The 5,965-nt window shown below is 40.6% G+C and overlaps 1 non-coding gene across 1 annotated transcript; it reads left to right on the forward strand.

Annotated features, from left to right (window-relative positions):
- The first annotated feature begins 1,769 nt into the window (after positions 1–1,769).
- LOC145122973 (small nucleolar RNA R71) lies at positions 1,770–1,876 on the forward strand. The gene has a single exon (XR_013714855.1). It is a non-coding gene; the product is annotated as a small nucleolar RNA R71 (small nucleolar RNA).
- Positions 1,877–5,965: the final 4,089 nt, after the last annotated feature.

A 5,965-nucleotide genomic window follows, 5' to 3' on the forward strand; every position in this document is an offset into this window, starting at 1 on the left:
GGACGGATGCTCTTGGTTTGGTGCGTTTGACTTGATGAATCGTCTTGATTTCTTCCTCCATGAGCTTCTCCAATTCTTCAAGTTCATTATCTTCATCAATATTGAACACCTCACCTTTTACATCTTCTCCTTGAAAACCATCTTGTATTCCAAAAGTCTCCTCATGATCACCAACCCTCAATGTAAGCTTGGATTCACGAACATCAACTAAAGCTCTAGTAGTATTAAGTAGAGGGCGACCAAGAATAATTGGGACATTAACATCCTCCTTCATATCCATAATCAAAAAGTCAACTGGGAAAACAAATTTTCCAATTTTAACTAGGATATCTTCTACAATACCCCTTGGATGAGTAACCGAACGATTAGCCATGTGGATGGTCATCTTTGTAGCCTTCATTTTCTGAATATTCAGCTTTTGATAGAATTAATATGGCATCAAGTTTATGTTAGCCCCAGAATCGGCTAAAGTATAAGTCTTCAAGTTATTACCAAACTCACATGGAAGAGTGAGGCCTCCAGGATCTCCCATCTTCTTAGGTATCTCTCCCAATACAACTCTTGAACTTTGTTCGCTAAGAATTACTTTAGAGTTCTTCTTTAATTGTTGACGAGTGTCTATAAGATCTTGTAGGAACTTCGCGTATACTAGAATTTTTGAAATTGAATCGATAAAAGGGGTATTAATAGAAATACCCTTTATTTGCTTAATAAACTCTAGATGTTCCCTTTCCAGTGGACTGAGATGTGCTCGATACGGAAACGGTAAAGGCGGTTGGTAAACCAGAACGAATTCTGAATTTTTCTGTTCAGACCGAGCCCACGTCGTGAGCATAGAGGGCTCACGATGTGAGTCTGGTGTTTCAGCAACAATTTCGTTTTCGAGATTTGACTTCTTTTGCTTTGCTCCGAATGGCTTTGGCTCCACCTCCAGTACTTCTAAGAACTCAGATATGGCCTCTTCTTCAGTATCAATCATCATTACTTGAGAATGAGTCTTCTTTCCGAGAAATTGGAGGGATAATCTCTCATTCACCAAAGTGGTAAGTTGACCAAGTTGAGCTTCAAGGTTATGGATGGAGGCTTGCTGATTCCTTAATGATGTTTGCTGGTCAATCATCATTGCTTGATGATTTGTCATTATAGTTTGATGCTCTTTTATCATTATTCTTTGATCCTTCAATGCTGCATTAGTATCATCATGTCTTTTCTCTTAAGCTTCCATGAAACGAACTAACATGGTCTCCAGATCAGCTTTCTTCTCAGCTGGTGGTTGCTCCTTTTGGTAGAAACCTCGGCCAGTCTGTCTGTATTTCTCCTCCTTCTGCTTCTTGTATTCATCGTATGGCAGCCACTCCTTCTTTGGTTTTCTCCAATCTCCATCATACTTGTCCCCACTCGAGTAGCAAACTTGAACCTTTTGATACCCGTTATCATCTAAATGGCAATCCTTAGTCAAGTGTGGACCATTGCATTTTTCACAACCAACTCTAATTGCATGAATTGATTGGTCCATCTGGGTCAATCTTCGGTCCATAGTATTCAACATTGCCATCATAGCAGCCATCTCTTCAGAATGTGCACCACCACTGCCTTTTGCTCCATCTTGTCTTGGGTTGTGGTACTCACGAGAGTGTTTTGCGAATTCTTCAACTAACTCCTTGACTTCCCTTGGATTTTTCTTTGTCAGTGGCCCTTGAGAATCAAGGAGTTGCCTTGTCATAACATTGACCCCATCATAGAAAATAGACATCTCTTGTTGGACATTAAGATCATGTTGAGGACAATTTCTTAGCAATCCTTTGTAGCGCTCCCATGCTTCGTACAGTGACTCCCCCGGTTGTTGCTCAAAGTTGGCTATTGCCTTCTTGAGTTTAGCAATCTTGGATGGTGAGCAAAACTGGTATAGAAACCACTCACGCATTTGAGCCCAAGTAGTGATTGTACCAGGTGGGAGTGCTTTTAAGCAATCTTTAGCAGCTCCTTTAAAAGTAACGGGAAGCATCCTTAGAAAGATGGTATTTCTATTAACAATTGGGACATTGAAATAATCCGTAATGTCATTGACCTCATCTAGATGCTTAAAAGAATCTTCATGATCCTTTCCATAAAATGGGATATCCTTTAGTGCAGTAAGGATGTGTCCCTTCAACTTGAATGTGGCAGTGGCAGGAATTGTGGATTGTACTAATCCCGGACCAACATCTTCTTGAATAGGCTTCTTGTAGGCTCCCATCGACATTTCTTCAATGTTCGCCATTTCGTTGCTTGGCTCGTCTTCGAGTTCGCTCGTATATAGTCCCAACTCGTTCTCGGACTCGTATTCAGATTCGTTTGGGATAGGTATTTGATCCAAGCATTCAATCTTGCTCTTGTCCTTTGAAGATGAACTTGACTCTCCCGTTTTTTTTCCTGACTTCTTTGAGAATACTGACTTGAGTTCTTGTAAAGGTGTCTTCTTGGGTGTTTGATCTTCTTTCACGTTCTTATCCTTCTTGTTATGAAGGGCCGACTCTGGATCTTCAAGTGGTGGTACCAAAGGTGTGTAGGAGCCTCTGGTCATGAACTCCTGCAAAATAAACAAAATAAAAACGTAAAACTGAACAAAAACTAAATAAAAATTTCCTACAGACAGGCCACCACGACGTGGTAAGGGTTACCACCTCGTGTTGTCGCAGAAAACTAAAAGAAAAGAAAAACGAAGAAAATCTAAAAATTACTGAACTCACGTCGCGAGTCTAGTATTGAAAATAAATCCTAAGCTGAAAAAGTAACTTGTTGCAGGTTTTACCCCACAAAAAGGATCGATCAACCTAAAGCAAATAAATCAACTAACAAATAAGCCGTTCCCCGGCAACGACGCCAAAAACTTGATGCGTGCAATTAGCTACACCTAATTTTATATTTATAACCCAACTAACTTAACTAACTAATATGCCCTAGGCAGTGTACCTAGTCAAATTATAGAATAGTCGGGTAAGTCGGGTGTCGATCACAGGGAACGGTTTTGACTAATTAATTTATCTACTATTGTTGGTGCATGGAAATGCTCCACAAATAATGAGTGTTTATTAGGTTGTATTTTCCCTTTATTGTATTTTGTGGTGTAAATACTCTCCCTCCTATATAAAGGGAGAGTTGCTCATTTATTACTTAAGCTAGCTCATTTCTTTTCTTAGATTAGAGATTACTTTTCTTACAATGTAATCTCTAGAGAGAGAGAAGTTGGTGGGTTCTCCCACCCAGGGAGATTTTCTCTCCCACCATGTTCTTCATGCAATATTATGATTATTCTCTCTTGTTCTTAGTCTTCTTCAACGAACTCATAATATGTTCTTCGTGTTCATACTTCCAAAAACACGATTAATCTCGAGATATCCTTCTTCCGCACTCACCGTTCTTTATAAAAATGGGTCTCTACAATTGGTATCAGAGCCGTACCTTGAAGATCTCACGATTATTTCAAGGGAACGACTCCCGTTCGGTGATTATCTTGTGATTTTTTTGTGTTTCTGCAAGAAAAAAAAAATTTCGGGTTGCAAACCGGAATATTTTTTATGATGTTCTTTCTTATTTCTATCTTCCGGGTGATTCTATCTTAGCAAAAATAAAAGTTGCTGCTACTGATCGTTCTCTTTATTGCTGGAAAAAGATGTTCTTACAAGATTATTATTTTTGCTGTTGAAGAAATGAAGAATATTTGGTGAAGAAATTAATTTTGTGGTCTCCAAAAGGTTGAAGAAATTGTTCCAGGAGCTCTTTTTTCTTGGATGAGAAGACACAAATTTAATGGGCTTATTTTCAAGAGAAGTGGATTTTATTTTTCCCAGCAACTTTTTCTTCACAAGAGGTATAAAGTTTCTATTCTTCTAACTTTTCCTACTGTGAATCTAATGTTGAAGACCATTTGGACGTAAATTATGTTTGTGAAAAGCATTTTGTCCTTTTTGCTCTTTTGGGTAAAGAGTAATTCACTCATATTTGTCTTCCCAAGCAAAAACCATGTGACATTGTCCTTTCCCATCACCTTTTGTCCCTAAAACCCCCTGCACACTATTCCTTTTTGCCTTCCCAAGACCCACCTTTGACTTAAAATGCTTTATAAAAAGATTCCCTTATTAAAATATGAATAAATGGCCTTTGCGGTACCATTTTTCATGAAAAAAATAGCATTTTTCGTCACCTGTTCAGCCCCTCTCAGCCCCCCGGACCGCAGCCAAAAACTGCCTACCGGAGTCCCCTTAGAAGCCTACCCGCAGCCCTTCTTAGCCTTGCTACTGCAGCCCCTCTCAGGCCTAAGTACCGCAGTCCTCTTAGTCTAAATCCGAGGACCGCAACCTCCCTCTTGCCTTCAGACCGAAGTCCGGACTCCCTACCGCAAGCCTGACCGACCGCAGTCTCGGACCGCAGCCTCGGTCCGCAGGCATTCCCTCCAGTTCTTGCACCGCAGTCTTCTATCTTGGTTCGGACCGCAGGCGCTCCACTGCAGTCTCGAACCGCGGCTAGCTTACCTCCCTTGCACCACATCGCCTACTGCAGCCAGCCCCATCCGCACCTAGCTTACCATCCGCACCCAACCCTTCTTCGACCGCAACCACCTCCCACCCTATCCACCCTCTCTCATCCGTAACCACTCAGACCCTTCCATCCGCACCCAAGACTCCTACCGCAACCACCTCCCACCCAAATCACCTCTCTCACCCGCAGTCACCTCCTACCGCAATCACCTCCCACCCAAATCACATCTCTCACCCACAGTCACCTCCTACCGCAATCACCTCCCACCCAAACAATCTCCTCTCATCCGCAAGCTACTACACCCGCAACCATCCTCCATCAGCACCCTCCTCCCTTCGAACAGACCTTCCCTCCTCCCCTCTCCACCCTCCTTCAGCCCCTCCCTTCTTTCTTCCTTCCTTCCCTCCTTCCACCTCCTTCCCCCTCCTTTCCTCCTTTTTCCTCCCCTCCCCTCCTTTTTTTTAAAACCTTTTTTTTCTAGACTTTATTTTTTTTTATTATTCAGATTTTTTTTTCTGCATTATTTTTTTTAATTAAATTTTTTTTTTCAGTCCAATTTTTTTTATTTAGCCAATTATTTTTTTTAACACCAATTTTTTTTTATTTTAGCCAATTATTTTTATTTAGCAATTTTTTTTTAAAACCAATTATTTTTTTTTTACACCAATTATTTTATTTAACACCAATTTTTGCCACAACCGCACCCTTGGATTGTCACATTGGTTCATTTCATGCCGGTTATTATTGGAAGAATACTCCTATCGCAGTCGGACTTCATATTATTTTTGTGATGCTTGCACCGCAACGACGATTGATCAACAAAGTTGTTTCACATTCTTCACATTATGGAATTTTATGACTTGTCGCTCTTGATTTTTGGTTGACGAATCATGTATCTTGAGCATGTGGACTTTACTTTCTATTGAAGACCACTTCAAGTGTTCCGGCACCGCAGTTTGGATATTTGGATATATTTTTGGCACAACAGATTATTCTCAGCACAGCTTCAGCAACTATGTCACCCGCCTCCTCATGACCGCAAGAGTATCTCTTTTACTCTGTCTCGTTTCTTATCGAGACCCTTCATACATCTAGGGAGAGCTTCTCTATTAGCTCTTGGTATCCAACACTCTCCATCCGATGATTTGTTGATTTTTGATATCCGGTCATTGGTTATCAAAAATAGGGAGAGAATATCATCCGGATTTGGTTATTATGATTGTTTGAGTTTGGATTTTGAAGACTTCTGAAGACGATTATTTATTTAGTGATGCGATGTGACACTTCTTTTTGGTCTTTACGGATCAAATTTTTGGCATTACTCGATGTTTTCCGATTCAGATTATTTATTATTCGGACTCTACCACAGGATGATTTTGTGTTCGCATCCGGTTCAGATCTTATGGTTTCACGAGTTTGGATTTGTGATATGTTGAAGACGAAGATT

The sequence above is a fragment of the Lactuca virosa genome, chromosome 6 (genome assembly GCF_052849685.1).
Source record: "Lactuca virosa cultivar CGN04683 chromosome 6, Lactuca_virosa_CGN04683_v6, whole genome shotgun sequence".
Lineage (NCBI taxonomy): Eukaryota > Viridiplantae > Streptophyta > Magnoliopsida > Asterales > Asteraceae > Lactuca > Lactuca virosa.